The sequence below is a fragment of the Scyliorhinus canicula genome, chromosome 14, assembly GCF_902713615.1.
Source record: "Scyliorhinus canicula chromosome 14, sScyCan1.1, whole genome shotgun sequence".
Taxonomy (NCBI): domain Eukaryota; kingdom Metazoa; phylum Chordata; class Chondrichthyes; order Carcharhiniformes; family Scyliorhinidae; genus Scyliorhinus; species Scyliorhinus canicula.
Window position 1 is genome coordinate 40,432,301 of NC_052159.1, and position 13,268 is coordinate 40,445,568.

The window sequence follows — 13,268 nt, forward strand, 5'->3', positions numbered from 1 at the left end:
GATAAAATCTCTGACGAAATGCGAACAATTCGAACCGTGGTATTGCAAAATCGAATGGCACTTGACTATGTGCTAGCCGAAAACGGTGGCACGTCCGCCCTGATTGGTGCAGAATGTTGCACTTTCATTCCTGATAACTCTGAAGAAGTTAAAGATTTGGTATTACATATCCAAAAAGAAATCAAAAAACTTGATCCATCCCAAGTTCTCTCTCTGGGATAGAATTTGCGGGTGGTTTGGACACACAGGAATGTCCATAATGAGAATAATCCTATTCTCCTGTGCAGCTGGATTCATCATTTATATGACATACCAATGTGCTACGTGCATCAAAGAACTATTCGCTAAGCGCAGGGGACCAACTGTCAGAATGATTCACACTAACCCTACTGCACCCCCAATTGATGAATTTGAGGTGAAATACTTTTGTTGAAATGTTAACCGTAATATTATCAATCAATTATTTGTATAATCTATTAATACTGAATCTGTAGCATCAAATTTGACTAATTCATTAATTGTTATTTTGTAATAATGATTCTTTAAGAATTTTAATGATTATTGTTGAAATACTTGTTGCAATGCTAAGTTTCCATTCTATTGTTTAAATCTGCAATGACAATATGAATGAATTATTCTTTGCGCTTTTACCTATCCTATCGCTTTAATTATATCTTTTATCTTATTCTGATATATCTCACTTGATCTTTCGATTTATCAAAGGGGCGACTGTAGAAGTCAGGTATTTTAAATACACTTAATATAGGTAAAAAAGCTGTTTAAAGCATAAATATTAAATCCCAGTTTTAAAATGAAAGAAACATACAATTTCCAAACTCAGACATGAGTTTGGAAAACACAGAACCACTGATAAAAACATCACATTTTTCCAAGGGCATGGGCTGAATCCCATGACAATAAGGTGGAAGCATTAAAGGCTCCATTGTTCTGATTTCAGGCCACTTGTGATAACAGCCTGAACCACATTCCATAACGTCTGCAATCCGAAACATTTTAGACTGTGTTAAGACAGTTTCAATTATATTTTCGGAATTATAGTATGATGAGATGACATAACGTCTCAATTGTTGCAGATAAGCAACAATTGGAAGTGGCGTTGCATCGTGAGGATGGACGGCTTGTTATCAAATCAAATGTGTTTTGAATATAGCTTAAACCAATTAGGATTATATTGGGGTGTGATCGGATCGCTTAAGACAGATATGAAATAATATATCCATGGATGATTTGGCCACCATTTTAGACAGAAAGAGACAGAAAGAGACAGAGAAAGAAAGGAAGAAAGAGACAGAGAGAAAGAGACAGGAAAGAGACAAAGAGAAGAAAGACAGAAAGAGAGAGAGAGAGAAAGTAAAGGAAGAGAATTAGAAAAGAGTTCTGTATTCCTATTTCATTTTCATACTTTGACTTCAGCCTTTGACTTTTAAAGTTGTGTTCAGGCTATTGTCTCAGAAGATAATTCCTGTGATTCTTTGAAGAAAATCAAATTGTCTACAAACTACCTTTTAAAAGAAATTCAAGTTGTAACCAATGAACTTCAAATAAAACAATTCTTATTTGCACCTGACAAGTTTTTAACTTGAATTTCTACTGAGTTTCAGCAATGTCTCAAGAACAACCGGTAAATTGAATAAAACTTCACAATTCGAAGATCTTTACACAGGGGTACATTGACATTCAAGTATAAGATCCTGTTAAGGACGGTTGCCAAACCTATGGTATATGAGGGGCTGGTTTAGCACAGGGCTAAATTGCTGGCTTTGGAAACAGGCCAGCAGCACGGTTCAATTCCCGTACCAGCCTCCCCGAACAGGCACAGGAATGTGGCGACTAGGGGCTTTTCACAGTAACTTCATTTGAAGCCTACTTGTGACAATAAGCTATTTTCATTTAATTTCCTTCAAGGAGAATTCGTGCTCCACTAAGGGAAAGATTGAAGCAAGAATTATAGCGACTTCAGAACCAAGAGATAATTTGAAGAGTCACTAAATCGACTGACTGGGTCAGTTCGATGGTTTGCATGAAGAAAACCTACACATCTGTATTGATCCTAAGGATCTCAACAAAAACATCATGAGGGCGAGATCAGCTGGCCGCATCAAGCTCAAACAGGAGGGCGACGTGACTGGTAGCTGCTGGGTGAAGCCTCTCGCAGGATTCCCGGCAACCACAAGGCCTGACTGGATCTCCCCAAGTCCAGTGAGGCGCCGAGATCAGGAACCTGCCCACAATGGGCGTGAATAAGCTGTGCTCACACGAGTAGGCCTTGAACCTACAAAGGCCTACACAGAGGATCTCCTGTCCTCCCAGCATCAAATGGCCTCCCAGGGAGTCCCCAGCCAGGCACCATTCAGTACTGGTTCACATAAATGTGGGCCAGGCAGAAAAGCACCCGGGAGGTCTCCCAGGCCATTGGTAACATTGCCAAGGTGCCCAGGTGGCACTGCCAAGCTGGCAGGAGCACTGGTGCTAGAGTGACACTACCAAGGGTCAGGTCCCAAGGAGCCCATGCCCATGAAAAGAGGATGTGGGGGCGGTGGAATGGAGGATATGTGGGGGAGTGCAGGGCAGGTAAGACGGTCCTCTGGGAGGTTGAGGGGGTGACAGAGGGGGACCCTGTAAGAGGTCTGAAGAGGGGGGCCCTCAGAGATGCAATAGCAGGGTGTCCTCACTCGGGGGTGTGTTAGCTAATGCCCATGTGTGTGAAGGGTGACATTGCCCATGTGTGTGGAGGGTGACATTGCCCATGTGTGTGGAGGATGACATTGCCCATGGGTGGGGAGTGTGGGAGACCCACAAGATTACTTTGACATTGGGGAACCCTTTCAAAATGGTGGACCGATGTTTGAATTCAGCTCTCCAGTAATTTTTAATTTATTTTATATTACCCAATTCATTTTTTCCAATTAAGGGGCAATTTAGCGTGGCCAGTCCACCTACCCTCCACATCTTTGTGTTGTGGGGCGACACCCACGCAAACACGGGGAGAAAGTGTAAACTCCACACACAAAGTGACCCAGAGCCGGGATCGAACCTGGGACCTTTGCGCTGTGAGGCAGCAATGCTAACCACTGAGCCACTGTGCACCCCAGTAATGAAGAAAATTCTAAGTGTGGGCTAAACTGATGAGAAACTTTGCAGAGCCCAAAAAGTGACTAAATGTTCTTCGATATCGGTGGGGAGCTCACTGGTAGAGCTGGCAAGAAAGTCCTAGAACCTGCCGCTAATGACACTTAGAAACATTTCAGTTCGATTGCGCCCCTTATTTTCATTCAGTCACCCCTAATTCTAGATTCTTCCACAAAAGGAATCCGCCTCTCCACATGAATCATGTCAAAACACTTCATGATCTTATATGTTTCAATTAAGTTGCCTCCTTGTCTAAACCTCAGCAGACCTGTTGGGCTAAAAATGCACAAAGGCCCATTTTCAGGCACATGGGTTGGAATTTGCGATCTTCCAACATCTTTTTCAATTAAAGCAGACAATATAGTGTGGCCTCTTCATTCAAACGATTGTAGTGTTGGGCCAAGTGGAACCTATTTTCAGTCTGAGCGTTCAGTACGGGCACAAATAGCAATGACGCAGCTAGCATCTTAAAAGCATCCTATTCCTCTTAAAGGAAGGGAAGGACTATTGTCTGCCTGTATTGATACTGGCTGCAAGTATGAGCTGCACAGTTATATCAGCAAGGAAGAACGAGGGTTCCGGGGTTCAGAAACATGGCTCTGTAGGCTTTAATGATGGAGGTAAACAGGAGGAGGGATGTAATGTTTTTGCTGGGGAGCAGAGAAGATAAGGAGGCCTTCAAGTATCACCCTTCGAAAGCAATGGGAGCAGGTAGTCAGAGAAGCCAAAGCCAGAGTCTGGCCCCAAGAATCTGACAAAAGTACTGTATAAAATTCAAGGACCTCATGCAGGTGGTGAAGGTCAGTGAATGCAACTTCACATGATGCCTCCTACCTACAGCTCCAATAACCTAATCTGTTGCTTGATGAGTCATACTTGCATCTTTCACTCATCAATAGTCTTTGAAGCTCATGTTATCTTACCATCCAGATACCACACCTCACGAGAGCCACTTTAGCTCAGTGGGCGAGACAGCTGGTTTGTCGTGCAGGACAAGGCTAGCAACGCCTCACCTGATGTATGGTGATCCTCAGGTTAAACCACCACCAGTCAGGTCTTCCCCTCTAAAGGGAAAGCAGCGTATGGTCATCTGGGACTATGGCGACATTACCTTTCCTTACATCTCACTAGCACACACCCTCCAATGCTACGAGCCTCACATTTACCTCCCATTGCTTGCACATATCCCCTGCTATTCAACACATCACCTAAATACAGTGCAACATTATCCCTGACATTCTGCCCTCTCTCTTGCAGGACAATGGTGCCAATGATAGAAGAGGCAAAGTTAAACTGTGAATTGCGCTTTCACGTATCTGATCGTCAGTCCAGAAGTAAAACACTCGAACACGTCAGTAACGAATATTCGTTTATTTACGGCCGGGACAAATCTCTAAGCAGTCGGGTAACTACCTTCGAGAAGTGCCAAAGTCCAAAATATGGACGGTATCTTTATACAATCACAGTTTAGAGGTGGTCCCTTTAAATTCCTAGATACACCTATGATTTTGCAAGGATCCAGAACATGTACATATATGGAATTATTCTTCGAGGTCGGGAGGTTATTTTTGACATAATCATTAGCACAAGTCACCATCAATATTAATACAAAGGTTTTTGTATCCCATGGCCATATGGCTCAACTCACTCCAAAGACAGTCCCCCTTACATTTCAATGTTTAATTGTTCCAACTGGTCAAACGAGCTTAATTATGTTTATCTCTGCAATAAAGTAACGGTTCCCATTCATTCCATTCTTTGCCTTTTTGACCTCTCTGCTTTTACAGATACGGGTCAGAACATTAATTAGTACCAATGCCACACTCCCTATATTCCATCCCATAACCTTCTGACATCTTTGCTTTTACAGATACGGTCAGACACACTCCCTTTATTTCATCCCTTGACCTGTTGACATCTCTTTCACAGAGCTTTTCAGAACTGTTATATTAACCCTATCAGCGAAGTTCCAAATGAAATCCACTTCTACATTCCCCCCTTTGATCATTCCTTGATCACATAACACTCAGGATACTTTAGATGGAAATGAGAGCGAGGCGGAGGTACTCCTCCTCTACTAGGCTCCGGCAGGATGCCACTTCCTCATATAGGTCAGGGGTAGGTGGAACCAGTTTTTCTCTTTCGTCTAGGGCGGATCTCTGAAGCATCTGTGGTAATGCAGCGGCACCCAAACGGTTGCATAGGCATTTCACACCAGTAGCTATGATACAGAGCAACAAACAGATGGTAACGAAGATAATGAGCCCATGGAATAGGTAAGTGGCCCAAGAATTGGACCACATCCAGCTCCACCAGTCAGCCTGACCGGCGAGTCGCAAGCGCTGTACTCCATCTCTGATATGGGTTACCAGACGCGTGATATTCTCTGAACTGTCTGGAATATAACCCATGCAGCCGTCTGTTCGATCGAGAAAGGAACAGATATCAAGGGAACGCCTCCATGGGCATGGGTCGGGACCTGTGTACATACCCAGCAAGAGGAGACACCCACTTTCTTAGCATAGACATAGGACATAAACAGAAAAGAATTTGCCGTTACATGGTGCGTTGCCCGCTTCCTTCTGGAAGGCGAGTAGGGGTGAGTAGTCCTTGATGGTAAAATTTGTACCCTGTCCTTATCAATGCACCGGTGGTTCCACCGGCATGTGCGGCGATCGTAGATCAGAACCATGTACGTAGTCCGGAATCGGGGCTTCTGGTCGTCGGGATGAACGGTGGTTGGGCAGGTTTTGATAGCCGTGGTGATCCATCGGAGATCTGTCGTTGTTCCACATCGTGGGGTTCCTTCTCGGCACAGGGGTGGACGTCGGCTTCCATACGGGCATCTCCTTCTTCTGGATGCAGCGAGAGAGAGCAGGGTGGCGAGTATTGTGACGGTGAAGAGGGACTTCATCCTGGTACTCGTGTTCCTAGGACTTAAAGGAAAAGTTTAGAACATCATGGATACTTACTTAACTTACAATGGTGCATATGTACCCATGCGTTCCGGCCCTCCACTTTTACTGCAGTGGGGGTAGTGAGTAGAACCTGTAGGGGACCCTCCCATCGAGGTTCCAAACCCTTACGTGTCCAATTTCGAATTAGGACATAATCCCCAGGGTTGATGGAGACGTCATGAGTAATGGAGGGGACTTCTTCCTGGGTGGCACGAACTCGGGAGTGTAATCCTTTCAAAATTCTAGTTAGTGTTAATATATAATTAGCCATCTCGGTAGTCATGTAATGGAATTGAACATTCCGTGGAACACTGCTGTCCCAAGGCGTTCGAAAGGGTCTGCCATATAGTATTTCCGCTGGGCTTAGGCGAGTTTTTCCTGCGGGAGTGGCACGTAGCTGGAAGAGTGCTAAAGGCAGGAGTTTGAGCCAAGTGGCCCCAGTGTCTGCTTGTAGTTTAGCGAGTTTAGTCTTTAGAGTCTGATTAGCCCTTTCCACCACTCCAGCGGCTTGTGGTCTGTAGGCACAATGAAACTGTTGCTTTATTCCTAGCAGAGCACAGAATTCCTTATTGATCTGACCTATGAAGTGGGGACCATTGTCAGAGCTCAGCCGGGCTGGAATTCCAAATCGCGGAACAATTTCTCGCATTTACACCTTAACTACTGTCGAGGCCTTGTTATCCGTAGTCGGGTAGGCCTCGATCCATTTGCTAAAAGTGTCCACAATGACTAACACATATTTATAGCATTGACATCTTTCCAACTCAATGTAATCCATTTGCAGGGTCTCAAATGGACCCTCAGGTAAGGGGGTTGTGCCAGGATCACAGGGGACGGCCTTACCGGGGTTGTGCTGTTGACAGATTAGGCACCGACTGCTAATTTGTTGGGCCATCTCTTGCAGTCGTGGGTGCCACCAGCTTTTTAACAATATGTCCCCTGTGGCACGAGCTCCACAGTGAGTTGCAAAGTGTACACCTTCGGTCACCCAGGCTGCTAATGCATCGGTCATACATGTTTGTCCTACCGGGGTGACCCACAGCTTATTTTCGATATCATATATACATCCTAAGTTTTTCCACATATTTACAGCAGTTGCAGGAGCGTCCTCCTACATTTGGATTATGTCAGCAATGGTTGGCATAGGTTTTTCAGAGGGGGACTTTCCCGAGGGGGTTTTAGTCTGCCTCATCATTCTAGGCACCATTAGTTTGCCAGATTTAGAAATTTCTTTTGCCTTCTCGTCCGCTCTCCTGTTGCCCGTTTCCACCAGTCCTGTGCCTTTTGTATGCGCTGCGCATTTTATCACCGCTATCTTGTCTGGGAGCATAAGGGCCTGCAATAACTGGGTTACTAACTGCTGGTGTGAGATGGGTGTACCAGCGGAGGTTAGAAATCCTCTGTTTTTCCATCACCGTCTTGATCGATGATTGCATAGCCAGATTGTCTATCCCCCCTTACGCCGACGGAAGAACTTCCATCGGTGAAAAAGGAACAATCTGCACTCGGGATGGGTATATCGGAGAGGTCGTCTCGAACCGAGGAGACTTCCTGCAACAGTTGCAGACAGTCATGTGTTGGGTCGAGCATGTCTGTGGGAGGATGCGTCAAAAAGTCAGCAGGGTTGATAGTGGTGCAGTGGGCAAACTGGACTTTCGGGTTATTAAGGAGAGCAATCTCATATTTGTTCTGACGAGCCATCGTGAGATGCTGAGTCTGTAGCTGTCCCAAAAGGGCCGTAACAGAATGGGAACTATAGACAGTGATATCTTGTTGGAGGGTAATATTAGCAGCCGATTGCAGGCTGTGTGGTTCTGCTAGTGACTGTTTGTGATCAGCGGGCACTAGGACCCTGCGGAGCCATGCAGTGTCAATTTCAACGCAGCAGTTTCGAAACTGCCCAGCACAAATTCTTTATCTGTTTATTCTGAGACCAATGTAGTTCTGAACATACTGAGTTACTCATAATACTGATCACATTCCAGGGGCGGTGGCGGAGGTGGCTGTGGGGGCTGTGGGGGCTGTGGGGGCTGTTGACGTCCCCCGCAATTGAACAGATGTTCCTCATCCTAATCGTCCCCCTCCCCCCAACCTTGCTTCGCATTGCTGACCGGCGCCGGGGGGAGGAGTAGCATTCTTACGTTTCTTATATTCTTTACATTCCCTTTTTAAGACCTCTACTGTTTTAGCAATTCCCCCTTCAGTGAGGCCAATACCCAATTTTGAGGCATTTGCCTGCCAGCTAGCCAGTATAGATGCATCTTTCATTAACTGACAGTATTCCCTCCACAAGGCAATTAATTTCTTTGCGGTGGGTTCTTGATAATACAGAAAAATGTGTCATTTGAAACATGAAAGTCTGGCAATATCTGGTTTGAGAGGGTACAGGGAAAGATCCCACAAAAGGTTAATAGCAGCTGCAAAGAGCAGGGTTATAAAATGCAGATACTTGCTCACAAGCAGGCCTCAGCAGACACACAGGCTTCATATGGTAAGCTAAAACAATGGCTCACACCTTCGTGGAATGTAACTATCTCAGAAAGCATCTGAAAAAGCATGGATGAGAGTTTCAATTGCATTAAGTGATGAATGTTTAAAACAGGCAAGTCTTTCAAGTCACAACCAAGTTAAATTTTAGCATACAGCTAAGGGCAAAGTTTCACACCTTAATTGAAATAAACTCTCTTAGTAAACAGCTGGAAAGAATGGAAGATGCGCAGTCGAATTTAGTGTCAATTTAAGGGGTAAAATTCTACGAACATCAAGTTAATTAAAAGAAAATTGGAGATGACCTGGCTACGAGAAACATCATTTAAGTCAAAATCAAAGGCAAAGTTATGAACTGGGGACAATTGGAAAATTAAACGATTTGAAACCACAGAAATAAAAGTTAACTATTGAAACAAAAGCATTTTTTAAAATCAGATCTGAGAGGAGACGATATGCCTGAAATGAATAATTAGTTGTAGTAAGATGTTTACATCAAAGATACTTTTAAACTATCAAAGTGAAACAAGCCCATATACAATACAGTCGTTAAAACTTAATAACTCTTCGAAAGAGAATATAAACCCAGGGAGCAGAAGCACCAGCACTCTGCAACAGCAACAGGAGAGAGAGAGAGAGAGAGAGAGAGAGACACAGCCTGCTGGAGAAAGACAAGGAAAGCAGCCGAGTTTAAACAGCTAATTCAACTCAAGAAGACCAGATTTTAAGTGGTTATTAGCTTACTTTACTTCCTTAATAACACAGGACCCAGGACACCAATGCTATTAAGGGGTAAGTAGGTAAAATTCTTCAGTGAAGGTATGGGTTACACCGGGGGATAGGCTCCGAGAACCCCGCCCGTAACTTCCAGAGAACGCTGCCTGGAATCACGGCGGCAGTCCCGTCCGGAGCCCACAGCCCGCTAACCGTCCCCTAGCAATCCTGAGAACCCCGCCCGTAACTCCAGCGAACGCTGCCTGGAATCACAGCGGCTCCTCAGGCTGCCTCTAGCAGTCCTGGCAACCCCGCCCGTAACTCCAGCGAACGCTGCCTGGAATCACGGCGGCAGTCCCAGGCTGCCCACAGCCCGTTAACCGTCCCCTAGCAATCCTGAGAACCCCGCCCGTAACTCCAGCGAACGCTGCCTGGAATCACGGCGGCTCCTCAGGCTGCCCCCAGCAGTCCTGGCAACCCCGCCCGTAACTCCAGCGAACGCTGCCTGGAATCACGGCGGCAGTCCCAGGCTGCCCCTAGAGACGATAACCACAGGGTTCACTCACTTACCCTCTTTAAAACGGGTTCGCTGGACTGACCTGGATCTCGCAGAGGCTTCTCGACAAACCAACGGCAAGGCTGAGCAACGATCAAACTGGTAGTAGGCGAATACCAAGGTGGAAAACAAATTTTTACTCACGTTGGGAGCCAAATTCGTCCTCTACTTTGAACGAGCTCAGTCGATTACGCCGGTTAGTTGCGCAGACCCCTCTGGAGATCCCCGTACGGGCCACCAAATGTGAATTGCGCTTTCACGTATCTGATCGTCAGTCCAGAAGTAAAACACTCGAACACGTCAGTAACGAATATTCGTTTATTTACGGCCGGGACAAATCTCTAAGCAGTCGGGTAACTACCTTCGAGAAGTGCCAAAGTCCAAAATATGGACGGTATCTTTATACAATCACAGCTTAGAGGTGGTCCCTTTAAATTCCTAGATACACCTATGATTTTGCAAGGATCCAGAACATGTACATATATGGAATTATTCTTCGAGGTCGGGAGGTTATTTTTGACATAATCATTAGCACAAGTCACCATCAATATTAATACAAAGGTTTTTGTATCCCATGGCCATATGGCTCAACTCACTCCAAAGACAGTCCCCCTTACATTTCAATGTTTAATTGTTCCAACTGGTCAAACGAGCTTAATTATGTTTATCTCTGCAATAAAGTAACGGTTCCCATTCATTCCATTCTTTGCCTTTTTGACCTCTCTGCTTTTACAGATACGGGTCAGAACATTAATTAGTACCAATGCCACACTCCCTATATTCCATCCCATAACCTTCTGACATCTTTGCTTTTACAGATACGGTCAGACACACTCCCTTTATTTCATCCCTTGACCTGTTGACATCTCTTTCACAGAGCTTTTCAGAACTGTTATATTAACCCTATCAGCGAAGTTCCAAATGAAATCCACTTCTACAAAACCAGCAGGAGATAAGCATGCCTTCATCCTTTGAACCAGACTGAGGAGACAGTGTGCGCATTATGGGGTCAGCAGCGACAGAGTCTGCAGCATTTGGTGTTGCTGATAGTCGTATGCCCTTTCTTAACTCTCACTTCATCCTCGTGGTGCATGATGCACAAAATGCAGATGTCGTGACCATGGATCTCTTGCTTTGCATCCACCAGCCTCCTCATCCCAGCTCACCTTTCTGACATATTTTCAGAAACTCAAGAGCTACTGCATACCCAACCACAACATCCCCAAGAAGAAGAGAGAGGGAAGATGAGAGAGCGAGAGCAACACCTTGCCACCAATGAAAGTGCACTAATGATGTACCATCCACAGTCATCATCACAGATATTGGTACTGCGTGAACTTTAGAAGCTAATGTAAAATGAGGATCTGCATGTGGAGACTCATGAAGCCAATTCAGGCTGCAGTCAGGCAAGGACGATAGGAAAGCATGTGTACCAGGTCATTAGAGGGCGAGTCACATAGAGATTTTGCTGCAGGGAAATCAAACGAGGACTCCAATGGAGTGGCCTGCAGAAGAATTCTGATGAACATACACTCCAAAATGCTTGATGCATTGATAGGCCTGTCAAACAGCCTCTCGCCACAATTGTGATGAAAATTGCATACAAAGTAAGGACACTGCTTCAGTAGTAGAGGGCATTCGTGAGACCACACTTGGAGTAATGTGTACAGTATTGGTCATCTTATATAAGGAAGGATGTAAATTCTTTGCAAGCAGTTCAGAGAAGGTTTACCAGACTAATACCGGGAATGGGTGGGTTGTTTTATGAGGAAAGGTTTGACAGGCTAGGCTTGTCTCGCTGCAGCTTAGAGGAGTAAGTGGTGACTTGACTTGATTAAAACACATAAGATCCTGAGGGATCTTGACCAGGTAGATATGGAGAGGATGGGGGTATCGAGAACTAGAGGTCACTGTTTAAAAACAAGGGGTCGCCTATTTAAAACAGAGATGAGATGCTATTTTTTCACTCAGAGGGACGTGAGACTTTGGAACTCCTTTCCTGACAAGTTGCTGGAGTCTTTGGGCATTTTTAATGCAGAGGTGGATTAATTCTTGGTAAGCAAGGGGTGATAGTTTAGCAGGAGACGGCAGGATGCAGATTTGCAGTTACTATCATATCAGCCGTGATCTTATTAAATGGCGGAGCAGGTTGAGAGGCTGAATGGTCCACTCCTGCTCCTTGTTCGTACGTTTGTATATTCATATGTTTGTATGTGTATATTTTGTCTTGTGTGTCAAAGTTCTTTTTGTTCTTTTAATAAACTTATCAATTCTTCAAATTTTATCACAGGAGCCCTGTTTTGTGTTCAGTAACCTTTCCTCCTTGTTTCTACAAGGCAAACTAAAATTACAATCAGATGAGATGAATTTCAATCTGAGATCCGATTGGTTCAGCATTAACATCCGCTACAGTCCTAGGGCTGTGAGATGCTGGCTGGGGCTGTGAGAAGCTGGACAGATACTGGGCGAGAGTGTTCGGGACACAAACAATAAATATGAGGGAGGCGGTCGGGCAGGACCCTATGGTGGCGATCTTCAGATATCGGAGAGGCTGGAGCTGATGGATGGGAGGAAGATCGATGTCATGGCCTTCGCCTCCCATTGCCCGGCGGAGAATTCTGTTGGAATGGCGGTCGGCCTGGCTATGGCACCTTTATGATTTCCTCCGGTTAGAGAAAATCAAGTATGAACTGAGGGACTCAGCGGAGGGCTTTGAGACTTGGTGGGGACTTTTTGTGGCCGTGTTCAAGGAGCCGTTCGTCGTTGGGGGGGGGGGGGGGGGGGACGAAAATCAGGAATAAAACCTGTTCAGACTGCACAACTGAGTTGGGGAGCATGTTCCCCAGATTATTTATGTTTTGGAACTGAATAAGTTTGGAATAAAATATATTGAAAAAAAAACATCCAACACTGGCCACTAATCATGCCAACATTTTACTCACTTAACTAGAGCTGGTAGAGAGAATTAAAAATTTAAGTAACCCACCCCAGTAAATACTCTTGATCAGTGTGAGCAATGCAAAGTCTCCTCCACCACCACTGAGCAGCTGTCAGAGTAATTTGTGTAAGCCTGACCTGGGAAACTTGCCAAGGTCTGCAACAGTTTACATAGGCAAGCAGAAGTCTCACCCTCCAGACTTTTGGCAATAACAAAATTGACACATACTGTGTCCTGTACTTGGGAATGATGAAGCAGCAAGGTATTTGTATCATGAACAATATATGCATTGAGAATCTGAAGTAGATAACTTTCTGCAATTATTTTTCAATCAAGTAAACCACTGAACTATAGCTTCTCTATTCCAAGCAGTGCATCCAAGAACAGCTTCATATATTCGATTTTAAACACTTTTTTGGCGGTTAGACAGCTGCATGAAACCTCTGATCAGCTGCAGGCAGACATA